The sequence below is a fragment of the Lolium perenne genome, chromosome 2 (genome assembly GCF_019359855.2).
Source record: "Lolium perenne isolate Kyuss_39 chromosome 2, Kyuss_2.0, whole genome shotgun sequence".
NCBI lineage: Eukaryota > Viridiplantae > Streptophyta > Magnoliopsida > Poales > Poaceae > Lolium > Lolium perenne.
This window is the reverse complement of record NC_067245.2, coordinates 124,412,009-124,438,769: the sequence shown is the minus strand read 5'-3', so window position 1 is coordinate 124,438,769 and position 26,761 is coordinate 124,412,009. Positions and strand designations below refer to the sequence as shown.

The 26,761-nt window shown below is 46.3% G+C and overlaps 2 long non-coding RNA genes across 19 annotated transcripts in view; one reads left to right on the top strand and one right to left on the bottom strand.

Annotated features, from left to right (window-relative positions):
- Positions 1–4,163: 4,163 nt before the first annotated feature.
- LOC127333507 (uncharacterized) lies at positions 4,164–7,594 on the top strand. 4 transcript variants are annotated; one of them, XR_007871242.2, is made up of 3 exons: positions 4,178–4,621; positions 5,031–6,944; positions 7,023–7,594. It is a non-coding gene; the product is annotated as an uncharacterized lncRNA (long non-coding RNA). The 4 variants fall into 4 exon arrangements; XR_007871244.2 differs by having other exon boundaries at positions 5,031–7,139; positions 7,237–7,594; XR_007871243.2 differs by having other exon boundaries at positions 4,188–4,621; positions 5,031–5,412; positions 6,666–7,594.
- Positions 7,595–8,034: 440 nt separating this feature from the next.
- LOC127333509 (uncharacterized) overlaps positions 8,035–26,761 on the bottom strand; it is a 36,592-nt gene continuing 17,865 nt past the window's right edge. For 4 of the 15 annotated variants that reach the window (XR_007871246.2, XR_011751929.1, XR_007871247.2 and 1 more), the window contains 8 exons: positions 14,896–15,046; positions 12,382–12,456; positions 11,007–11,416; positions 10,430–10,578; positions 9,944–10,100; positions 8,874–8,969; positions 8,662–8,785; positions 8,035–8,525 (listed from right to left, as the gene is read on the bottom strand). This is a non-coding gene — a long non-coding RNA (uncharacterized lncRNA). Of the gene's footprint in view, positions 8,526–8,661; positions 8,818–8,873; positions 8,970–9,943; positions 10,101–10,429; positions 10,579–11,006; positions 11,417–12,381; positions 12,457–14,895; positions 15,047–26,761 lie in introns of all 15 variants that reach the window. The other 11 variants (XR_011751935.1, XR_011751930.1, XR_011751936.1 and 8 more) reach the window with 11 other exon arrangements.

The window sequence follows — 26,761 nt, the reverse complement described above, 5'->3', positions numbered from 1 at the left end:
TCTACCGCGCGTCTCTTCCGGGTTGATTCTATTGGCGTGGTCCATCGAGCCACGAGGGTAAGTATCGATTGTATCGGGTTGGTGTGCGTGCGTGAGTTCCTCGTGTTCTTCGTGTTCATCGTGTTCTTCGCGCTCTCCCTCCCTTTCCCCTTTGGATTTCGGGTCAATCGCGAGATCGGGCCACACACGGGGTCTTAGACCTCATCAAAAGATTTGCGACTTTCGGAGTAGAGGATTGGTAAGCGCATCTGAAACGAGAAGATGAGATAGAGGGGCAAGAAGTACTATTTAAGGCGTACGGGTATACTATGCACGCATCTCCTTTCTATGCTCACGTTCGTCCAGGGGAATCTTCCTTATTTGTGTGTGGTAGCGGGGTGGGGGGGGGGGGTGGGGGTAGCGAAAGCAATGGGGAAATTTTTGTTTTCCCCACACTAATTTTTGCCCATTTTGCTTTTGCCACTCTAACGTCTCCTTTGATTTATAGGAATGTAAATTTTGCTTCTGCCCTGCCAGTCATGGTAATGTGTCAGTTTTGCCCCATGTGGAGTGAAACCAAAATGAAAATGATGAGTTCTTGTTACATTTTCCCTCAATGGCAGAGAATAACGCAAAAGCAAGACGTCAAAATTTATAGTGGCAAAAATAAAATTTTCACAAGCAATAATGTGTGCCTCACACGGCGGAGGAACCTGTTCTGGAGTGAGGCGGGAGACATGCCTCAACTTTTTGGGTGATGCATGTTAATCCTAGCTCCCATTGACTTTTTTTAGTGCAGAATCACTAATCTAAATTAATAGAGGTTGCAAAAGTACATTCTCATCGATCATCTTAGCAGCCGTCTGATAATTTCTAGTTTTATTTTTATGCCCTCCCTCTTATGTGTGAATTTTAACTAAAAAAGCTAGAGACCATGCATGTGTGGTTTCTTCCTCCTAGATTGTTCTTTTTGCGATTGAATTTCATGTTTGCCCCATATAATCTTATATACATGTGCATGCTAATTATGACACCATGTCACTACACTTAGGAGATAAGTCGTCGGCTCTTTCAGTCCGGCCTCTGAAGTTTTTGTGGGGAACATTCCAACTTCTAAGAGCATCTCCAGTCGCGTCCCCCAAACCGTCCCCCAAACCGAGCCGGATTGAGCGTTTGGGGGACGTGTTTTGTTCGTGCCGCGTTTGGGGGACGTCGCTCCCCAGCCGCGTCCCCCAAACGCCGCCCCCAAACATTAAAAATACTTTTTTTTAACACATAAACCATTTATCAAATGTAGCATATGAATAAAAATGTTTGCGAGGATTGTTTTCAAATTAAATTACAACAAACAATAAAACAAGTAATCAAATATAATAAATAGGGCTAGATGCTACATCAAGGTGCCACAGTATTTCCTTTGATCCTCCACAAATGCTCAACGAGATCAGCTTGAAGTTGATCATGAACATTGTTGTCACGGATCTCTGCGTGCATAGCGAGAAAATCAGCAAAATCTACAGGCAACTCATGATCAACCTCCGCAAGAGGGCCTTGACACTCATAGGGACCAACATGTGACCTAACATGATTCTTGCGGTCATCCTCGATGATCATGTTGTGCATGATCACACAAGCCTGCATCACCTCCCACATTTGGTCGTGAGACCAGCTTAGAGCAGGGTACCGGACAATGGCAAATTGTGCTTGAAGCACACCAAATGCCCGCTCGACATCCTTCCTGCAAGCCTCCTGTCGTGTAGCAAAGTGAGAATTCTTCAGACCTGATGGATTCGAGATTGTTTTGACAAAAGTGGCCCATTTTGGATATATACCATCGGCTAGATAATAGCCTTTGGTATATTGGTGGCCATTGATCTCATAGTTGCATGGTGGAGCATGCCCTTCCACTAGTCTGCTGAACACCGGAGACCGCTGCAACACGTTGATGTCATTGTGTGATCCCACCATGCCAAAGAAAGAATGCCAAATCCACAGGTCATAATCTGCCACAGCTTCAAGCACCACACTGCAATATCCATGACGCCCTTTGTATATACCTTGTCAAGCAAACGGGCAGTTCTTCCATGCCCAGTGCATGCAATCGATGCTTCCAAGCATTCCAGGAAATCCTCTGGCAGCATTTTGTGCCATGATCCTTGCAGTCTCTTCCTCAGTTGGCCCTCTCAAGTAGTATTTGCCAAACTTTCCCACCACAGCTCGGCAAAACTTGTACATGCACTCAATGGCAGTAGACTCACTCATGCGAAGGTAGTCGTCCTGTGTATCGGCAGGTGCTCCGTATGCAAGCATCCTCATGGCGGCGGTGCACTTCTGAATGGACGAGAACACGAGAACGCCTACAGCGTCGAGCTTGAGCTTGAAGTAGGGGTCGAACTCTCGAACGTCGTGGAGGATATTCATGAACAGCCCCTTGCTCATCCTGTACCGGGGCCGAAAATTGTCGGCATGTGTTGCCTCGTCGGCGAAGTAGTCGTTGTGCAGCATGGCATGCCCCTCCATCCTCTGTCGGGGCTTCGACTTCCTTCTTCCCGGCCTTGATCCTCCGCGGCGCGGCCTCTTCCTCTTCTCCGCCTCAGCGTCAAGCATGTCCTGCAGGGACGCGATGATCAGCAAATGCTCCCGCAGGTCGTCGTCGAAGGCTTGCTCGTCCTCCAGCAGCAGGGCAACCATCTCATCGTCGCTGTCCATGGCTAAAGCAAAATCAATGGTTAAAATTGCGCCGAGGCAGACGACGCAACAAACAGCGGCCAATCGCGCCTACCTGGCAAGTCGTCGAGCACCTTCTGTGCGCGGAGGTGGGGCGGATTTGACGGCGCGTTCTGGGACGCGCTGGCGACGCGACGGCGGCGCCACGACCGGCGGGAGCCCCAGCCGCGACAACGGTGCTGACTCTCAGCAGAGGTCAGACGCCCAAACGGCCGGGAAATCTAGCGGCGGCGGTGGGGTGGGAGGCGCGGGAAGGAAGGAGCGACGAGAAAAGAGGCGCGAACCAATGGTTTATGCAAATAGTCGCCGACATGTGGGAGCCCGCCTCGCTTTTCGTTGTGTCCGGCGTCCCCGGTACGGGCTCGGGGCGCCGGACACCGTATCGGGCCGCGCCGGACAAAAATGGGCTTTGGGGGACGCGGCTGGAACGTTTTTTCTGCCCGGCGCGCCCCAAATCCCTTTGGGGGACGCTTTGGGGGACGCGACTGGAGATGCTCTAATTAAGTTATTACATACCATGCATTCACCACGTAGGAGGCTATATAGTGGCAAAGCATGGAGTCCATCAATATGTATATGTTCTAAAAGCTGGCTAGCAAACTAATTAAGGTAGTAGTCCATATACGTACATAGTGGAGCTTGGCCACAAGGATGGCATGTTTGGGAAATTGTGGCCTATAACCGAACATCGATCCCTGAAATTTCCTTACGGTCTTCGGTGAGCATCACATATGTATGTGGTTTAAATAGACATAAGATGGGACCCGCTGAATATTCCTGTGGCAAACAGATTTCACCACCATCTATATATGTTGCCAAAGCACACCTTAAGGTAGACCCCACGCGTCAGAAAAAACTTGCCAATATAATTGCAATGAATAGTACTATTTATCACTTTATATACTACGCTTGCACAAGTACCCCCTCTTGCTCAAAATATGTTGCATATAAACTTCGGTCAAAGTCAAAACTTTGTAAATTTTAATCATATTTATAGTGATAAAAATATAATCATATACAATAAAATAATAATATTTTTTGAATTGTTATAAAATATGTTTTCGTATTACATGCATTTGATCAACATGATAGATCTTTGTATTATCTATATTCTAGGTCAAAGTTTTGCACAGTTTGAGACTTCCACGGAAAATTATGGACAACATAAAATGGGCAGGAGAGTAGTATTACACCCTCCGGTTCATATTAATATGATGTACACGTACTTTATCCATATTTGTATGAATTTAGAGTTAAGTTTTTGGATTAGATGCGTGTGTATCTATAGATAAAGTTGAGTCGTTTGACTCTCTGGGTGTAGAATATTATTCTGCACCCTGCCAGACTTCCCACCTGCTGCTTCTTCCGACCCGCGCGCGGCGCGCACCTTCAAGCGTCGTAAATTTTTTTTGGCAGCGACGAAAAAAAATTAATGCTACTACTTTGAAACCACTTCAGGTCGCAGTACCTGTACCTCGTGTAATATTTTTGCACCGACAGTTTCTTATGGGTCGTGTGGTTGGGAGCTAGCCCACTACCCCCGCAACTCCTTTTCTTCTTGGGTTTCTGATGGAGTGTGTCGGCAGTGAGCGGTTGGGGAATCAGAACTTGCGAGCGGCGAGCGGGTGGGCGTTCGGCGGCGAGAGGTAGGGAGGCTTGGTGTCCAAGCGAGCGGCGAGAGGTAGGCGTGCTCTGCGCTGACTGTGTTAGCGTCCTCGTCGGCGGGTGAAATCAGCAGCCACGTGGTCGGTCGTCCGAAGCGGCGGCAATGGCGGCGTGGTGTGATTGGCTTCAACAGAACTTACATCCACTCGAGCGGAAGGGGACGAGCGGCCGTTGGGTGGCGGTAGCTGGTGACTTCGGCGGCCTCACCCTCAGATTCTGTGCGTACTGGCGCATCCCCTGCAATTGCAAGGTACATGAAGCTTTTGCTCATGTTTAATCAGCGTGCACGAATTTCATTATGGCCTCCGCAAAACCTGATATGTGCACTTTTTTTCTTTGTCAGCCAAGATTGAACACAAATTTGCATAGATGAGGCTATCTGGTCCGATATGTCAGATTAGATGGACAAATCGAAAATAACTTATGCCTCTAGATTAGACCTACGGCTGCCTCAAATTCAGCTACCATTCTTTCTATTTATGCCCATAAACAGAGCTACTAATCATGTTGTGTACTTGTGTCATTGTGTGTGTGTCTATGATTCCTCAGGTTCAGCTCCATTCTTTCCTGTTATGGTCCCATCAAATGTTCACTATTAGACTAAGCAATACGAGATTGAACACATGATGATAAACATATGCATTATTGGATCTCTGTAGGTCTCAGGTCAGTCTGGGGCAATGGCGGCGTGGTGACCGCGTCAGCAGCCTGGCCGGTCCGCGCGGCGGGTGGTGGCTGAGAGTGGCCTCAGCATCGGTGCAGGGGGTGGTGGTTGCGGGTTGCATCGCAGTGAGTGGCAGACCCCCCTGAGCTGTGTTGTGGGTCGATTCACGGCGAGCGGAGAACGCCGGTGAACTTCAACGTAAGGTACGGCAGTAGCGGAGCCAGGAAAACAACCATGTGTTGTCAGCTTGATGTTGTGTAATCAAACACATGTATTTCTATAAATTTTTAATATTTTTTCTACACACTTTCAGCTTGTTTGTCAAAAAACTGTGTAGTCATTTGACTACGCAGCTTAGACGTGGCTCCGCCACTGAGGTACGGTAGCTGGCCATTCTGTTCTGTGAAAGTTTTTGTATGTGAAATCACCTAGGATGATGTCAATTACATCATACTCTTCATGGTATGCAAAGAAAATCCTTAACCTTACCCCTGGCCTCTTTCCGGTCAGTTCATCTGGTAGGCAGATGCACTGATTCAGTTTAAAACTTAAAACTACCAACCACTATTCTCTCATCCCCATCTTCAATAGTTTGCAAATGTCATATTTCAGAGGTCAAACTCTAGGATTGATAGATTATTCTATTAGAATGAGTATAACCAACTGTAGATTAAACACCTTTGAAAAAAATACGAGAGCCAAGAGAGGCAGGACGTGTTTCATTTTTGCACAGGGATGAGTAAAGTTGGATCTAGAGAGAACAAATAGCAAGTACAGTGGAACTCGAAAGCACAATCTATCATGTTAACATTTTCAGCTTGCGGCACACGATAAAACGACTTTCTGAAAATGAATATAAAGTGAATCCAAGAATAAAGTTACTTTTACAATTATCATTTTCTTAGGTTGTCTATCCATGTAATATACATAAAAATATCAGGGCAATAAAATGCCTTTCCCTATCAGACTTTTATGGTCTAGTTGAGTAACATGGGATGGAGCTCAGGAATAAATGTCCATTCGAGGACATTGCATATGTATTAACAATTTACCATTCTGAACAAAGCTCCTCTACTGAAACCGAACACGGTAGTTGTACTGTCTGATTTATACAAGAGACTCTCTGAAATATTCCCAGAAATCTGATGTTGTAATGGTTCGTACCTCTTTTCTGCCAGACCTGAATGTTTGCTGAAAATTCAGCCTTTGTGCTAGCAATTTCGAGTTGTTTTCAAATATTACGCTCCATCCTTGTTAGTCACAAGCTTGTCTTGGGCATGCTCCGCCTTAACCCGAACAAGCTGCAACACCTATTTAACAACAACAGTTGGAGAGTCATGTATCTATTTTCCTTGTCAGTGTTTTCTGATTACCTAGAACTGATGCAATTGCTTCACTGCCGGTTCATGTTTACTGTATATTTTTCACTAGGATAATGTGCTCTAGATAGGATGCTCCTGTTTGAGAAATAACACTAGGTGACTCAGCTACATACATTTAAACAAAAATGGGAATATAATAATACCATCCTCATAAATTTATTTTTATTTTTCATGTCTTAGGTGCATCTTATTTTAGTTGTTTTAGTAACTCTTATTGTCTTGCTTTTGTGCATGTGGTCTGATGTTAGTGCTAGGAAGGCCACCACCAACATTAGTAGACAATGGTTTTGAGTCCCTCAAAGATTGGTCCAGGTCGAGGAAATCCCAGAACAAAGGTTGTTCCTTACGCTACTGTCTTCCATGGAACCCAACCACCGAAGAGCAGCAGGAGAAATAAACATTTAAGTTCCAAGCTACTTTCTCCTTTGAAGTTCCACCGAACAAATTAGTGTGTCAGATTCTTCTTGTAGTCTTGTTAGCGCCTTTGCTCTGCAGGAAATCTTCGTATGTGACATAAGTTTGATGGAGTAAGTATTACTTATGCCTTGTTTTTATTTTTTGATTCTGACTATTTGTTATTTTATAATCATTTCAAACTCTGGCAGATCTAATGTTATATGCAATGCTTCCCTTGGCGTGAGAAAGTGCTCACGTGGTGAGGCTTTGGCTCTGTCTTTCAAGTACAGCGTGTTGACCTTGATCGTTGGAGAGTCAGCTTCATTGTAACATTGACCCGGCATTTTCATTCAGTCCACTTAATGCCTTATGATGGTATCCTTTTAGTCTTGTGAATTCTCATCAATAGTTTTTGTGTTGCAGACAGAGATGAATCAGCATAGCTCGCCTGCGTCATCTTAAATGATTTGAATCAAACCAGGCCTTTACCCGATTCTTTGGAGAAGTTCAGACCGATGGAAATTCATATCTAAAAAACTTGATTTGAAACTCCCCTTGTACATACTCTCCCTAAAACAAACTGCACTCTTGTATATAGCTGAATATCTTTATTCTCGTGTCCTGTCCATGTAATGTACTACTTGCTTATGAATGCTTCCTTCTATTGGAGTCATCTAGCAGATCATATCCGGAATTGTTGTACTGCAAGAATGATTGATGTCACCTAAGTGACATTTTGTAATTCACATTTTTTATGTCCCATCGTATACCATATTTTACATGGTCTGATGTTGATTTGTGTGATAACATAATATCTTTGGAAGAAACAACCGATGTACTGGAAGTCGTACATACTTCCCATATTTCTTATGTATGCCAATTTTAACATATCTCTCTCTAGCTAGCGGATTAAAAGTTTTTGTTTGTAGAGCTGACGGGTCTTTTGTAGTTGAAGTCTGCTAGCTAGCTTAGCGGTTAAGTATATGCACATGCATGCTTATATGGTAGACTAATATGCCGGACTAGCTAATTATCAGCTTGCGAATTCCAAAATAGTGCACAATAAAATTTAAAACAAAAAAGTGACCTTTACATCACACGCACCCTACAGAGGTGGTTTAGCCTGGCTCGAGTGTCACTTTCCAGCTATCCTACGTTTGCCTTGTTTATTTTTCTTACGTCGCTTGCATGGTTAGCAACCTGACTGGCTGACTCAGTTAGTTGTTTGGAAAAGGCATAATAATATTTGGGCAAACATATGTTGTTCTATTGTACACCAAAGGATTCAGTACTAACTGAACTGAATCGGCTGTCTAGAACGTAAGAATTCCGTAGCAAACACCATAACAAACACCATAATTTAGATCCACTAATTACAGTTTGCTTCTGGCGCTGATTACTCCCATAGCTTATCTACCCTGGGAAAGACCACAGCTAACCAACACAATTATGTCACTGTCTTGCACGCTAGCTCATACCGTAGCTTATCTTCTGACTATCACTAGAATTTTCTCCGGCGCATTGCAATAACCAGTGCCAGAGAGACTTGCCCAGGGAGCTGATCTCCAGTAGGAAGATGCTGCTGCTGCTGCCACCGATAAGAGCCAAGGCGCCACTGCCATTGGGTGTCTGAGGCCTTTGGTGTGGACGGTAGCTCCAATATCGACCATTGCATTGCATCTTCAGATCCTCCGCTGCATCCCTGCTTCCCGCTGTCAGGCAATTTGATAATGTCACCACAGGGTCAGATCGCTTACCCAACCAATAAGCAAAAGACCTACTCAAACTAGAAATATCAATTGGGAAGTAATTAGTGGTAATTGGGGAAGCAAGTTGCTCGATGATGACCTTGGACATGCTGCTAAGGCCAAAACTGAACCCACCGTGGAAATTGTTGAAGTGAACAAAACACACGCCAAGGGGCCAGTCCATCACATATACCGCTTCCTTTATTGGTATCCGGACAAGTGTACTGCTTTATTTCCAGTTATCTACATATACCCACTTCCAAAAAAAGCAACAGAAATAACATTAAGGCAGCATACGTGCTCTCAGTATACCATTTTGTGCTGCGCCAAAGCCATCCGCCGCCCTCCCAACTAGACATAAACATCGAGCCAAGTTTTAGTAGTGTCTCGCTTGTAGCTATTGGCCTACTGCAAAAATGGAGAAATGGAAATGTCCAAATAGCATAATGGGTGTGCAATAAATGGGAAAGCATGCAGATAACAATGTAGATGGTGGGTGTGGATATATAATATTCCAGAATAACGTAGCAAGCTAATCAGTGGTGGCCATGATCAAATTGTCAAGATATGGTCTGTGCATACTGGTCCATTAACCCCCACTAAACAGGGTTGCTTGGGGATGTCAATGATCTTGATGTGACCAAGGTTAACAAGTTCGTAATTGCTGCACGTACCTCTAACATGTTTTTTCTATGGGAGGCCTACGGAGGTGGCGTTTTGGCTCATAGGTGCATAAAAAATAATTTAAAATGTCAAAAAAAATTCTGAAATAAAGTTTCAGGTGTACATCCTGACATTCTATGTTCGTACACAAGTTTTCGGGGGAAAACAACATTTTATGTGGCATGTATTAAAAAGATTAAAAAATGTCCTGTACATAGTTGTGTTGGAGCATCAAAATTTATCTTTTTTCACGAGACACAAAAATATTCTTTTTTTTCCGAAAACTTGTGTGCGAACATAGAATGTCTAAATATACATGTAAAAATTTATTTTAGAATTTTTTGACACTTTAAAATGTATTTTCACACAACGAGTTCATATGCACCCGTGAGACGATTTGAATTTCCCGAGGCCTACTGCCAACATAACAAAATCGAATGATCAATAGCAAACTGGATAAAAATTTACGAAATAGCATGGACATAATCACGCAAATGAATCAATATTAAACTGTACAAAATAAAAGCATGTCTATGGCAGTGGTACAGTGGTAAAAAAATCCTAATTTATAACACATAGCTAATAAATCTGTGATTCAGTTACATGTAAACAGCCTTCTGGACTAATATTATAAGTATGAATACAAAAAATCATAAAGAGCTCATACTAGTGCATAGCTAAGATACAAAGATTGCAGAGGTTTTAGACAGTAAACTCACTTGGCAGTGCACAAGTATTTGAAAATATTCTTGACTATGTCAGCTCCTGTTGCTTGTATCCGAGCCAACAATCTTCCAAGCTCTTCTGCCGACAGAGATGAAATGATGTGCTTACAGTTTCCTTTCCGGGCATGAATATGGTTAATTTGTCAGCGGCCTGCAAATAACAAGATTAGATAAGCAGGTGCAAACTGATTCATAATTCACAAGACAGAGTCATAACATCATGGTACAACATAATAGGTAATTGAACTACATTTCATACATCATGTTAGCGGCTATTCGTATTTGATATACCCATTTCCAAAGAGTCAACTAGCTACTGGCAAAATTTACCTTGAGGATTGAAATATGATTTAGGGCTTGTATTTCTAAGAACTATGGATTTCTAGGTTGGCAGCGATGCAACTAGACCACAAAACAATTTAAAACTGTAACACAAAACTGAACTAGAAAAAACCTTGCTGGATTCAGGCTTGAGCTCACCTCAAGTGACACCAGTCTAGCCTAGGTACAGCATGAATACAAACAACTGACATTTTCTCATCTGCGCAACATTGCCGCTAGATACTTGCTCTTTGTCTCCAAGTCCTATGCAGACATATTCTTCCGTCCCCCCATTTATTGTCAGATTCCTGAAAAATTATAACTTGTCAGGCACAAAAAAAGGAATCTGGAAACCTACGTGCTTGGCACAAGCAAGAATTCTCATCAGAACTAACTAGTAAATGAATCCATAAGCAGCATCTTCCTTTATCCCAGATTTCTCCCAAAGTATATAACAGATTCACAGCTATAACAGCAATGCCCGCTCACGCATTACAAGAAAACACCTGGTGACAGTAATGTTACTGAATAGCACATTCTTATCTGCCTAGTTAGCATCGCATGATTACACTAAAATAGCACATTCTCATCTTGTTTATGCTACAGAAATTAACAAGCGATAACCATAATGAACAAAAAAATCCTATTATATAGGACCACTCCAAGTTTGATGGCAGATTAGACCAAAAATTCTGTGAAGACTGACAGGCTGGGTGAGGATCAGTAACAAGCCCACCTCATTGTAACTGAAGACTAACTCCAATTTGCAGATCCATGAATGTTTAGGTAATAAAAACCAACAACTACTGTGATGTAATGCATATGGAAGTGACCCGAGATTTGGGAGCGGTACTGAAGAATACACATGGTACTTTGAACAAGGACGCGGCTAGCTAGCATCCGGTGCTGGTTTGTCCATCCCAACATCCAGGTGCTAGCTAGTCCGACCCAGCACTTGGCCGAAAAAAAAAGCAACGCACGCCAGCAGCCAATCTCCCACGTGCTCCGGGGTGCCTGATTAGGTTCCCGCTTGTCCAGGGCCAACACTCGCGTGCTAGTGCAACCCTAACCAGGCCCAGCCTAGGACCACGTGACGCCTCCTCCCAGCAGTTTCTCTTCTTTCTCTCCTGCAGCTCTCCATTAAACCTGCAATTCATCAGATTTTCCATGATTTAAGGCTTGGCTCTAAAACGAAAACAAAACGAAGAAGGTAATCATATCGCAGGAACCTAAATTTCCATATCCCCCTTTATTTCTCTTATTCTTGTACTCCTAGATTAGGATCTTCATGTCTCTAGGGTTTTAGAATAAACATGTTCCTTAAACCAACAATCAAAATTAATTGAGCATGAACTTTTGTGCATATTAGATCCATCAATAGCACAGCCTGGGTATAATTGATGAGGTCCCAGGGACTTAGCAACTACTTTGTACACAACTTAGGAGAAATTAGGGAGCAACCTAGCAGATATTAGGGAGCAACTTAACAACAACTTGAAAAATAGGCAACTTAGAAGCTTCTTAACTACAAAAGTTAGTTGTCTTAGTGGGGGCAAACTTAGGAGCAATTAAGATGACACTTAAGATCTTCTTTGTCTGTAACTTAGCAACTACTTTGTACACAGATAAAACATTGAGCGGCTTAGCAGATACTTTGTACACAACATAACAGTAAACAGTGAGCAACTTAGCACCAACTAAAAGACATACATACAACTTGACATAAAAATATAAAGTATGGAACCTAGACAACTTGCTTTTTTTTAGCAAAATAACATGTATGAAAAACTCCCTAAACTCAACTAAAGTATCGCAGCAAACTTAGTTAGATGAGGCCAGCAAGTAAATTATTTACATGATTGTGTACACAGAAAAGTAAAAACGCCCCTAGCACATGCATACATAGTGAAATTGTGATAAAAATAATTTTGCTAAGGAGCAACAAGCAACTTAATAAAAGTAGCCAAGCAACTTATATTGGCATAAACAACTTATTAAGTCGACTGATTTGCGCCGTGAATCAAAAGGAATAACCCTAGTCCATGGATATGCAAAAATCAACTTAATAAATGGACAATAAACAACTTAAAGGAATGGGATAAAGAACTTACTGTGTTTGCATAAGTTGATAAAACAATTTGCCTGATGAATCAACTTAGTTGGACAGGTGCCTCCAACTTTGTTGACTGCAACTTACGAGATAGCATAAAATAACTTAATCTAAAGTAGATGATCAACTTAATCAAATATGATAAGCAACTTAGGCAGCATCATGAACCTAAGAAGGTGCAATGCATAATTCAAAAGAAGAAGAAAGTCATACGCATACTACAAGTAGATAAAAAAGCAACTAAGTGTGTGTTGCGGAACAAGTGTGCATGCAACAACTTAGAACAATAAAAGAGCAGTCGATGGACAACTTAACAACAAGTACACAACTATGTATTACACACAAAACAGCAACATTGTGATATCTCACCATATCTACAATTTAAAAATAAATATTCTAGTAATTTTGGGAATTTGGCAACGGGGGTAGCATCCATGGTCAAACAAACTTGTACAAAAAGGAAAAAAACAACTAGGTTATTTGAACATGGGATAAGTAACCAAAATTGTTTGCCTGGTCGGTGTAATTGTGGCATCATCATCTCCCTACTGCGGTGACCTCTACCCCGATATTGCCCCGCTTGGGTGGAATGTGCCTTGACGCCGCCGGTAGCAGCAGCTCAAACAAGTGAACACCAGCGGAAGAACAAGACCGACATTGCTGAATGGGTCACTTCAGCGATTGACAATTTTATAGGATTGTAAACATATAGTATCATGGTAACCCTTTACATATCTTTTGATTTTATGAAGATTCAGCTCACTTCTCCTATAGAGATACCCCTTGAGAAAACAGTCCATCTATGCATATATAGTGAAAGTACTCACTTCGCCGACGAAATAAAAACATGTGACAACTAAACAATACAATATGTCCACTCTGAAGTCAGGCCAATGCTATGCATTATCATGAATGTGAAATGATACTTGCAGTTGGACATGTTTGCAATGATGCAGACTAAATCGAAGCACTTACGTGTCTAGTGATTTAGGATAGCAATGATCCAAAATAAGTTGGAGCACAACCATAGCAATTAGCAGCAAAAAGCCAAAAATACACCAGCAATGTTCAAAAGGAGCAGACCGAAGTATGTTGGCAGAACCAACTTAATTCATTTCGGTAGTCAACTTAGGCATGTTGACAATACAACTTAATTAACCCAATTATCCAGCTTGCATGTTGCTCCAAAAAAGAAAAAGAAAACCAACAAGACTATAAAACACAACTTAAGCATGTTGGTAGAACCCCTTCATTTTGGTAGGCAACTTAGGCATGTTGGCAACAAACTTAATTAACCTAAACTATCCAACTTGTGCATGTTGCTCCAAAAAAGAAAAAGAAAACCAACAAGACTACAAAACACAACTTAAGCATGTTGGTAGAACCAACTTACTTCATTTCGGTAGTCAACTTAGGCATGTTGACAATACAACTTAATTAATTAACCCAAACTATACAACTTGTGCATGTTGCTCCAAAAAAGAAAAAGAAAACCAACAAGACTATAAAACACAACTTATGCATGTTGGTAGAACCAACCTACTCCATTTTGGTCGACAACTTAGGCATTTTTACAACACAACTTAATTAACCCACATTATTCAACCTGTGCATGTTGCTCCAATAAACAAAGAAAATGACCTAGACTCCAATACAACTTAATTAACCGAAGTTATCTAACTCGTGCATGTTGCTCCAATAAGCTCGGGCTTATGAGATGGGTAATGTCTATATTGTCCTTGAATTTGTTATAGGACATACATAAGTGAGGATCGGAGCCTTGCGACTTGACAAATCAAATATCACATCCAACACAATCTTTAACAATAGCTACAAAGTGTTTTTATTCAAGGTTGTAACTTAATAGTAGTGCATACTACAAGTCATATTACAAATTTGGCGCGAGAACCTCGCGGATAATGATGATACAACATCAAGTTAGTGAGTTGTCTCCAAAAAAATATTAATCAGAAATGGTGATAGCTCAGTACTACATGCTGCAGCTGAATGACAGTATGACACCAGATTGATGAATGAATTCAATGTAAATGCCAGATATCACCAGGATTTTTGCATCATTCAAGGAAAACTGGAGTGTCAAGGGAAACAAGATGCAAAGTACAATCTCTGGGACAGTTTTATCTAGGTAGCTAGCAAATAAAATCCACATGATACTAGTTGTACTAGTAGTTGCATTTTGGTTTCAGTTAAGAGGTACTAGCAATCTACATAGCACATACATGAGCAACCCCTCTTGCAGCTCGATCCACTCATGCAGAACAAGGAAAGGGCGTGCTCCTGGTTAAGGCCCATTACCATAAAGAAAAACTGTGTTTCCATGGCATATGAATGTGCACATAATATCCCTCGGGGAAAGTGCAGCAGGAAAATCGCATGACAAAATCAGCACGCCCAGATGAAATATAAACTACCTAATTGCTGATGATTGTGTAGATGAACCTACCATATTAAATTCAAACCATGAGTTGCTTGGGATTTTTTTGTAGGAGATTACCTCATATTCTCGATCTAGTCACCCGAGACAAAATTGGATGGAACTTGCAGTTCCGTCAAACTCGCTCCTCTGCCACCACTGAGCTCCACGCCCAGGCGTACGACCACTCTCCGCCACCGAGCTCCACATCCTCTCGTTCGGCCTCTCTCCGCTACCAAACAAAAAAAGGATTAAACATGACATGCTAACATCAAAAACCAAGTTACCTTAGCATAAAAAAGCGACAAAATCCCGCTGAATCGCCATGAATCACTGGGACATATGGAAAACACTATGAATCTAATCTCTCCCCGCTCAGATCCCCCTAACTTGACAAATCCCTATACATGGCTGCAAAAATTCCTAGGGATACAAATCAACACTAATTCTCCATAAACAATCTTATGCATCATTTAGCTCTAAAAAACATACCAGATGGGCTAACATAACTTTCACCTATACAAATAAGCACTAGTTCCTAAGAAAAAAGAAATCTAATTCATGTTGTGCTAAAAAAACTGAGCAAATCCTAAGATAAATTCCATCTACAAGGCCCCAAAAAATTACAGAAAACATGGTATCACTAACTTGATTTGCTATTTCATACCTATATTTGCAGATCTCTGAATCTCACCACCCCTACACCGTCACTATCTGAAGATGTTGCAAACAGGAGGTCCACCGCGGCCAAATTATAACCACCTCGCGCACGAGAATCCATCTGAGGAAGAGCTTGCCCACCCTCTCGCGTGGGATGCTCTCTCTACCGCAGCCCGAGCTCATACTCGCCGCCGCTAGATTCGGCAGGGTAATCATCCGGATCTATCACCGGCAAATTACTTGACCGTAGTCATCGGGGGGAAATGGGAAAGACGGAGCAAGAGATGGAGAGAGCCAGAAAGGGAGAAATCGCCGGAATCCTAGCTCATACGTCGACACGTCATGCGGGGCCAGGTGGTGAATGGTCGGGCCCCAGGTCTCGGTATGTCTGGACGGGTGACGTCCAAGCGACACGGACTGGCACGATCTAGCATGTTTCTTTCGGATCGGACGGCCCAAAGTCGAGTGCTCGGTTGGACACATAGCATCCAAGCACTTTTTAGCACTTGGGTTGAACAAATACACATGTAATGAAGACTAGTTGATGCCCGTGCGTTGCTACGGTCTCTTATATTTTTTTCATCGCTACACATCGCACATATAAACATAGAATTTATCGTGATTCTGTTCACGAATATACCAAATATTGGCACGTAGTGTCCTAAAAGGGTCCCTTTTCATTTCTAATAAGTCAACACGATATTCCGCCACCAACAATAGTATAATCAGGAGAGCTATCGGATACCTAGAAACTAAATATGAAGTTGTGAACCACACAAGAGTACAATCTAAAGCAAATATATGCCTAGGATGTTAACTTCTAACATAAATGTAAATCATATCAAGTAATCAACACCAGTGTTGTCTCCAAGGATGACGCTCTCCATACCATTCACACTAGTGGAGAAGAGGCCTTTGGTCCCAAGCAAATGACCCACTGCTGAACCAAACCGGGTCCAATGCCCCCATTGGACCCGGTTCGTTTCTGCCCAGGACGACCCCACCCGCTGGCGCCTGTCCTGTAGCGGCCTTTGGACCCGGTTTGTCATACAAACCGGGACTAAAGGGTCCACCGCAGGGCGCGGCAGGCCGTGTCAGTCGTGGGGAACCCTTTAGTCCCGGTTTGTATGACAAACCGGGTCCAAAGGCCCCCCTCTGGCTATATAACCTTGCCCCTGCCCAAGTGTGAGCCACACTTAGCCATTTTTTCACTATCTTCACAAGAGGGGTGTATTGCTCTCCTCTCTTCTTCACATGCACAAGAGGTGTTCGATGAAATGCTTAAGAGGATTTGCCACTTGAGTTTACACAAATCCAGCCACACTTAACTTGCTTTTTTCTTCTTCATCGAGGTTAACAACTTTATCCTTTTCATCTGCAATTGATAAAATGCATGTGTATATATACATCGTGATGTTGGGTAATGGTTTTGATCAGCTTAATTATATCATGCAGATGAATCGGCAATGGATGTACATTGACCGACGGTTTGACGAGTTCACTGCGGGCCTGGATAATTTTATGGCCGTGGCGGAGGCAAACAAAAATGGTGGCTTCATGTATTGTCCATGTGTGGACTGCAAGAATACCGTAAATTACGCTCGCTCGAGTCTCATTCACAGCCACCTTCTGCGATCCGGTTTCATGCCCAGTTACTATTGTTGGACCAAGCACGGAGAAAGAGGGGTTATGATGGAAGACAATGACGAAGAGGAAGAGGATGATGACGGTTATCCCAATTTCCACGAATACGATGATCTGCGAGAAGGCAATGAAGACAATGAAGTAGAAGATCAAGAGGCACCGAGATGAGCACTGCTGATGATGATCTTGGTAGGGCCATTAGCTGAGGCAAGGAGAGAATGTGAAACTGAAAAGGAAAGGTTGGCCTACGACAAGATGATAGAAGATCACAACAAATTGTTATACCCAACTTGCGAAGATGGCCATAAAAAGCTAGGCAGCACACTGGAATTGTTGCAATGGAAGGCAGAGAACGGTGTCACTGACTCAGGATTTGGAAAGTTGCTTGACAATAATTAAGAGGAAGCTTCCAAGGGGTAACGAATTGCCCGCCAAGACGTACGAAGCGAAGAAGATTGTATGACCTATAGGATTAGATGTGCAAAAGATACATGCATGCATTAATGATCGCATCCTCTACCGCGATGAGTACGAGAATTTGGATGCATGTCCGGTGTGCCTTTGCATTGCGGTATAAGATCAGACGAGATGACCCTGGTGATGTTGAGGCGAGCACCCCGGGAAGAGGGTTCTGCCAAGGTTATGTGGTATGCTCCTATAATACCAGGCCTGAAACGCTTGTTCGAGAAATAAAGAGCACGCTAGGTTGTTGCGATGGCACAAAGAAGACCGTAAGAAAGACGTGATGTTGAGGCACCCTGCTGATGGCTCCCAATGGAGAAAAATCGATAGAGAGTTCCCAAACTTTGCACGGGATGCAAGGAACTTACGGTTTGGTCTCGGTCTGAGATGGCATGAATCCTTTTGGAGAGCAGAGCTGCAGCCATAGCACCTGGCTTTGTGACTCTTTGTATATATAACCTTCCTCCTTGGTTGTGCATGAAGCGGAAGTTCATTATGATGCCGGTGCTCATACAAGGCCCGAAGCAACCCGGGAACGACATTGATGTGTACACTGAAGCCATTAGTCGAAGAACTTCTACAGGTGTGGTCCCTAGCGGTGTACGTGTGTGGGACGAGCACAAGCGGGAGGAATTTGACCTAAGAGCGATGCTTTCGTAACCATCAATGACTGGCCTGCTCTTGGTAACATTTCAGGACAGTCAAACAAGGGATACAATGCATGCACACACTTTGTTTACATGAGCTCGAAGGTGATTATTTGGAAAAAGGTCGAGAAGGTCATGTACACGGGGCATCGTCGATTTCTTAGGCTTACCCATCCCGTAAGAAAGAAAGGCAAGCATTACAACGGTGAGGCTGATCACCGGAGGAAGCCTCCCATCGTGATGGTGTTGATATATTTGGTATGGTCAAGGATCTAGATGTAATATTTGGAAAGGGTCTGGCGGACGGTGCATTCCGAATGACGATGCCGGACACGCGCCCATGTGGAAGAAGAAATCTATATTTTGGGATCTACCCTATTGGGAAGTCTTAGAGGTCCGCTCTTCAATCGATGTGATGCACGTGACGAAGAATCTTTGCGTGAACCTGCTAGGCTTTACGGGTGTGTACGGGAAGACAAAAGATACACCGAGAAGCACGGGAGGACCAACAACGTTGGAAAGACCCCAAAAAGCTGCATGAGAGAGTTAAAGGACGTCATTTATCCAGCTACGCTCTTACAAAAGCGAGAGAAGGAAATATTTTTTGAATGTCTTAGCAGTATCAAGGTCCCGTCGGCTTCTCCTCCAATATAAAGGGAATAATAAATATGGAGAAGAAAACATTCCGAACTTGAAGTCTCATGACCATCACGTGATAATGACACAGTTGCTTCCGATTGCATTGAGTTGCATTGAGGGGGCTTCTACCGGAAAAATGTTCGACTTGCCCATTGTGAAGCTATGTGCATTCCTCAATGCAATTTCTCGAGAAGGTAATAAATCCAGAAATTCTACCGAGGTTGCAGAATGATGTGGTCCAATGTCTCGTTAGTTTTGAGCTGGTGTTCCCACCATCCTTCTTCAATATTATGACACATCTCCTCGTTCACCTGGTCGATGAGATTTCCATTCTCGGTCTGTGTTTCTACACAATATGTTCCCCTTCGAGAGGTTCATGGGAGTCTTGAAGAAATATGTTCATAACCGTGCTAGGCCGAAGGAAGCATCTCCAAGGGCTATGGAGCAGAGGAGGTCATTGAATTCTGTGTTGACTTTATTCCCGACCTTAAGCCGATTGGTGTTCTGAATCGCGGCATGAAGGGAGACTAAGTGGAAAAGGCACGCTAGGAAGGAAATCAATGATATGTAGGGACGGGATTTCTTTGACTCAAGCACACTACACGGTCCTACAAAGTTCCACCTTGGTGGCTCCGTATATCGGTGACCACAAGAACTTTCTACGCTCCCGAACCCGGGCGGTCGAACGATTGGATTAGACGTGAACACATGTCGACTTTCGGCGGTTGGTTGCAAAAACATCTCTGAATAACAAACATATTGAAGATCAGTTGTACTTCTTTGGCCCTGAGACACCATCTTCGATCGTAGTGACTTTCCAAGGGTACGAGATAAATGGGAATACATTTTACACGATCGCCCAAGATAAAGAGCACCAACCAAAACAGTGGTGTCCGCTTTGATGCAATAATGAATGAAGGCCCAAATGACACATATTATGGTTACATAGAGGATATATGGGAACGGGAGTATGGACCTTCGGGTAAGGTCCCTTTGGTTCGGTGCAACTGGGGCCACCAAACGGGCGGCGGGGTTCCGGTCGACCAGTTGTATGGACTGACAACGGTGGATCTCAACAATCTTTGTTATATAGACGAAAAATTCGTCCTTGCGAAGGATTTGGCACAGGTTTTCTATGTGAAGGATATGTCTACCAAACCAAGAAAAAAGGAAACATAAGGAAACAAATACATCAAACGATGAGCCAAAGCGCCACATAGTTCTTTACGGAAAAAGAAACATCGTGGGAGTGGAGGACAAGACAGACATGTCGAGAAGATTATAATCAGTTTGATGAAATTCCACCCTTCAGAGTGAACATTGATCCAAGCATCAAGTTAAATGATGAAGATGCTCCATGGTTACGGCCGAAGAAGATTAATTAAATTATGACGACGCTCCAACATCAAGTTAATTGAAGAATGTTCATGGCACAAATGAGTATCTCAACATGGCAATCAATTTCCCATTTATTTTTGTGTAATCATGTAACTGTATGTAAGATATTAAAAGTGGAGATGCGCCACGGGAGATTTCCCAACCCTTTCCCCAACACTGTTAGATGAGATGTAGTCGTTCAGGGGCTTGGCAAGGCGTATCGATGCTCCTTTTATAGGCACGGCACCTCTTCTACTTTGTCTTGTTCCTTCGACAGGCGTCGTGCGCTACATGCTTTATCTCTTCGAGCCGGTGCGTCCACCCATGCGTTCTTATCCTGTCGACATCTTTAGTCCCGGTTGTACCCACCAGCCGGGACGAAGGGTTACCCAGACGTCCTTAGCGCACCGACAGTTTGGTGAGATGACACCACAAAGGATCTTTAGGCCCGGTTGTACCCACCAGCCGGGACCGAAGGTTACCCACACGTCCTTATCCCACCGACAGTTTTTGGCGCCACTGCGTTCCCGCCTATTTTTCTTACCGCTCTTTCCTATGCTTCCAGGCTACGTCCTCCCGCCTTTTTTTCACTATATATATGTTGGCTTGGCCTCCATTTACCTATCACATCTAGACTCATATCTCGCAAACCTCATCACCAGGTCACATGGCTTCCATCGTATCTCTAACCCTCCGGGAGGCGGAGGCGCTTTGCGCGTCGAACTACCCCTGCCCGCCGGGCTACCGCGTCCCTACCGGCTGGTTGCCGAGCGTCGGAGGGGTACCGGTCCCTCTGTCCCTCTAGGTGTGGCGCGCGAGATGGCCATCACGAACCACTACTACTTCGAGCTCACGCCAGAGCAGCGGAGGAATCCCCGATGGCATCCCGACTACAGCCCGACTTGGGAGAGCTTCTTCATCAATCGGTGTGAGAGGGCGCTCGCCGAGCACGAGGACGGCGGCCCGCCTCCTTCGAACTTCAACGAGGCCGGCCATCGGGCTGTGGTGGCGCGACCGAACTCTCTCCAGAGGCGTCATGGCCCACCGTGGCCCCCGCCTGCGCTACCCTCGGTCCCAGCCCACGCGTGCTCTCCCGCCGGGAGGTTTGACTACCGCGACCCCGATGCCAGCGACGATGATGACGGCGACTACGACGACTACAGTGGCGAGTACTATAGGGCTAGGCACGAGTATGACTGAATGACTCGAACAGTCGAATCTGGCCATGTATCTTAATTAATTTTCAGTTGAGCTAGGCACGAGTACTATAGGGCTAGGCACGAGTACTATCTGGCCATGTATCTTAATTAATTTTCAGCTGAGTTCTGTACTTTAATTCCACATGTAATCTGGCGGGAAACTTTTCTCATCATCAGCGTCTGCCACAACGACTTTATTGAAAATACAATAAAATAGATAAACAACTAGTCTAGTCGATCTACTCGTCGTCGGAGGTTGTCTCGGTCCAAATGTCGTCCCACCGAGGGTCGTTGTCGGCCCAAGTTGTATTCGGGTTATCGAGCTCGAACACGGCGACGGCCCGACGATGGCGCCTGTTGGACCTGCGTTGTGCCCGGAGGTCAGCGAAGAACGCGGCGGTGTTGTCGACGTCGTTGGGGAACTGCGCCCTCCACCGGCGCATCAACTCCCTCGGTCGTGCTCGGCGATTGCGATCCGGCGCTGCACCTGGCGGTGGCGGCGACGGTCCTCGTCGTCGATGAGGCACGGCGTCAGCGCGAGGAACTCCGCCTCCTCTAGCGATTCGACGTCTGGGAAGTTCATGTCGCACCGTGGCCGCCGAAATCGCCATGCGGCCGCGTCGTAAGCGCGCGCCGCCAGCTCCGGGGTGTTGTACGTGCCGAGGGTGAGCCGGAAGCCACCGGCACGCATCTCGGCGTAGAACCTACCGTTCGGTCGCGCCGGACGCCACGGAAACCGGACGAGCCGCGACGCGCGGCGGCATCCAGCGGCGAATGAACGGAGGCGACGGCGACGTGTGGTTCCGCGCGCACGCGGCGCTTTATAGCACAGCGACGCGGCAAGTTTGGCGACAGGTGGCGCGGGGAAGCGGCGGGGCGTGGCACGTGGAAGCGGCGGCAACAGGTGGCACGTGGAAGCGGCGGCGACACGTGGCACGGGGAAGGGACACGTGTGGCGGTGGCGGTGGTGGGCAGTACACGGCGGTGGCCCGTACATGGCGGTGACGGTGGTGGCCAGGCGGTGGCGGTGGCGGGGGTGGGCGACACGGCGGTGCCGGCGGTGGCCGATACACGGCGGTGGCGGTGGTGGGCAGTACACGGCGGTGGCCCGTACATGGCGGTGGCGGCGGGCGAGGCACGTGGAAGCGGCGGCGACACGTGGCACGGGAAGGGACACGTGTGGCGGTGGCGGTGGTGGGCAGTGACACGGCGGTGGCCCGTACATGGCGGTGACGGTGGTGGCCAGGCGGTGGCGGTGGCGGTGGTGGGCAGCACGGCGGTGCCGACGGTGGCTGATACACGGCGGTGGCGGTGGTGGGCAGTACACGGCGGTGGCCGTACATGGCGGTGACGGCGGGCGAGGCACGTGGAAGCGGCGGCGCATATCGTGGCACGGGGAAGGGCAGTACACGGCGGTGGCCCGTACATGGCGGTGACGGTGGTGGCCAGGCAGTGGCGGTGACGGTGGTGGCCAGGCGGTGGCGGTGGCGGTGGTGGGCAGTACACGGCGGTGGCCCGTACATGGCGGTGACGGCGGGGCGAGGCACGTGGAAGCGGCGGCGACACGTGGCACGGGGAAGGGACACGTGTGGCGGTGGCGGTGGGCGAGGCACGTGGAAGCGGCGGCGACACGTGGCATGGGGAAGGGACACGTGTGGCGGTGGCGGTGGTGGCCGCACATGGCGGTGGCGGTGGTGGGCAGTACACGGCGGTGGCCCGTACATGGCGGTGACGGTGGTGGCTGGCGGTGGCGGTGGCGACAGTGGCCACTACACGGCGGTGGCGGCGGTGGACACGTGTGGCAGTGCGGTGGCTTTTTTTCATTTGAAATAAGGCGGGAATGAAATTTTTTTAAAAAAGTGGCCTTTGGACCCGGTTTGTATTACAAACCGGGACTAAAGGCCTTTTTTGCGCGCGCAGCGAAAAACGCAAGAAAAATGGCCTTTTGTCCCGGTTTGTATTACAAACCGGGTCCAAAGCCTTTGGACCCGGTTTGTAACACGCACCGGGTCCAAAGGGGGTATAAAAGAAAACACTTCGTCTCCGCGGAGATCAATCCCGCGGAGACGAAGCCGCACGCGTTGCACGAAGCCGCCGAGCTCGCCGCCCGTGCGCCCACGCCGCTGCCGCCCTCCCGCGCCGCGCCGCGCCGTAGCCACCACCGTTCGCCGCCACCGACGCCGTCCTCCGCCGCCGCCGACGCCACCTCCCCTCCTGCCGCCGAGCGCGCGCCCCGGCCTCGTCCGCTGCCGCCCGCCGACGCGCGCCGGGTGCCGCTGCCGGCGCCCTCCGCCCGCCGCCGTCGTCTTCCTCTCCACCGCGCCGCCGTCGCCCGCGCCCGCCTCTCCTTCCTCTCCACCGCGCGCCGATTGCCGACGTCCTCGATCTCCGCTGGCGCCAAGCAAGGTGAGCCCCGGCCACACCCTTTTTTTTAGTTTTTTAGATTGTTAGATTATTGTTAGTATTAGAAATTGTTAGATTTTTAGATTTTTAGAAATTTTGGATTATTGTTAGTATTAGAAATTGTTAGATTTTTAGAAATTGTTAGATTATTGTTAGTATTAGGTGTGTTAGTAAAATTAGTTAATGTGTTAGGTGTTAGTAAAATTAGTGTGTTAGTAAAATTAGTTAATGTGTTAGGTGTTAGTAAAATTAGTTAGTGTGTTAGTAAAATTAGTGTTAGTAAAATTAGTTAGAGAAAAGTTAGAAAATTAGTTAGTTAGTGTTAGTAAAATTAGTTAGAAAAAAGTTAGTAAAATTAGTTAGAAAAAAGTTAGAAAAGTTACAAAATAGATTCATTTGTGTCGGCGCCGCCCCCCGCGTGCGCCGACAACTTAGACCGTGGCGGTGCCGAGTCCGTAGCGATGCCGCCGCGACATAGACTTAGGGTCGCGAAATAGAGAAAGAGCGAGCGAGGAGGAGCGCCGAGTCCGTGGCGGTGCCGGTACTGCCGGCGCCCCTGCCGACGCACCCATAACAGGGTCATTCAATTCCCGCTACCGCTCCCGCTGTCGTTCCAGACCCCCGATCCGGATCGATCGATCCGGGGTCGTGGAACGCGGCGTTAGTACAAAAGTAGTGAAGTTTTTTATTTAGCACAAGATCATGTTTTTTATTTATATTAGTACATATATGATTTGTTTTCGTAGCTACGATGCCGCGACAGCGACAGCCGGCGGGCCGTGGTCTGACTCTCACCGAGGAGATGGAGCAGATGGGGGAGGTCCGGGACTGGGCTCCGCCGGGGTGGCACTGGGAGGTCTTAGCTTCCGGGTCGCGCACCTTGGTGCGGAATCCGGGTCCCGTTGTCGACCCGGATATTCTTTGGTGGAGGTCTTATGGGCCACGGTTGTTTCAGAGGGAGCCGGCCCCGCCGGAGGAGGTAGCTCAGCGCATTGAAGCGGAGGACCAGCACGTTCGCCGTTACATGTACGCGTTAGACAACATGTATAGGACCGGATGGAGCGTTATGCGGGGATCTCATGTTAGCTATGCTCCCGTTGTTGTTCCGTGGCTTTGGGGGCACACCCAGCGCGGCTCAGGACCCGGTCGGCGCCCTCTAGGACCCGGTCTGCGCGGTTGAGTGGTTGTAGTAGTGATTGATATATATTAGGGTTAAATAAACATGAACCCGATCTATGTATGCATGTAACTGCAGTATCTGCTTTCAGCACTATATTATCGATCCTTAGTTAAGAACTACACATATGTAACTCCATTTTCAGTTTTACATTATCCTTAATTTGATCATATGATGGTTCCTATGTATAGCTTGCAGGTCGTTGTAGAAAGCATGGAGAGAGATGAAATTCAAGAAAATTTCATGGAGGAACTCATAGCAAACGGTACTCTGGATGATCGCGACGACGACGTTATTCCAGATGATGGCGGTGACGATGTCACCGCAACTTATTTGAATGACTCCGGTGAGGGAGCGGAGGATATTGAGGAAGAAGATCCTAGTGGCGCCGGTGAGGAACAAGATCATCATAATGGCTCCCGAACTGTAGTTATCACCGAGGTATATAAATTAATTAAGCCGCTGTTGATTGACTAGATGCATTAACTAATGAAATTGTACTGACTATGAACTATTTCTTTTTTAGCCCTCCGGATCGAGCACTTCTTACGTAAAGTCGAGGAAGCGAGGCCCGGCCAAAAAGTTGGATGACGGTGTTAGGCACGACATCACCCACATCGAGAAGGATGGTAAACCGATTGCTCCAGAGAAAGGTGCAAAGTCATTTATAGCTCAAGGCGGAGTGCTTGTTAGGGACCACGTCCCGATCACCGTTCGAGAATGGCACAAGCCGAAGGGACTAGTGCTGTCTGCAGAGGAAGAAGCTCAAGGTCTTTATATCGATGATGTAGCCAAAAACAGCATTATGAACAAGCTCATGTCACATTTCAACATAGTACCCGAAGAGGGGGGTGACGCTGAGAAGGCCAAGATGGAGCAGGCCCTCCGCGAGTTTGGCAAGAAGAAGATGGCCGAACTATTCAAGAGCCACAAGAAAAGATTGCGCCGCCTTATCAAGTTAAAGAAGACTCCGGACAGTGAGAAGGTAAAAAATCACTGGACGAATTCGTGAAGTACAGCACGGAGTCGAAGAATTTAAGAGAAGGTCGGAAATAAATAAGGCAAATGCTGCGTTGAAGCTATATCACCAAATTCTGGGTCCAGGTGGATACAGTGGCTAACCGTCCTAAGTGGCGGTGCAGGCTGAGGCGGAACTGACCAGTAAAGGGATCAGATTAGGGACACACGGTTGGATCGAACGGTGCAAGGAGTGGTTCTACGGGATTGGGGGAACGTTGGATCCAGAAACAGGGAAGTGCATCTATAAGAAAGCTCATCTGAAGGTTCCCATTGATGCCCTGGAAAAAGCACATAGGGACGTGGAGGCGGGGTTGTTCCAGCCCGAAAGAGAGAACGATGAGCTGACACGCGCCCTTGGGAACAAAGAACACGGCGGACGAACACGAGGCACAGCAGGCTCCGTTCCGTGGAAGTATGGCTTTCCTGCGGAAAGGAAGAGATTTCCTGATAAAAGCCATGAGAGGAGGAAGGCAAGGGAAACAGACCGCCTGGCTAACTTAGAGGAGGGTATGAGCACCATGCAAGCCCAATTAACCATGGTAACCCAAGTACTTACATCTCAGATGGCTCGGGGGCAGGCTGTAGATCCTGCACTGCTCAATGCCATCGCCCCGCTGCAATCTCAACCACACCGGAAAAGCAGCGTGGCTTCCTCTCAGCAGGTGGATAATGATGATGATGATGACCAGGTGGTCGAGCCTCCTCGCTACCCCCCCGTG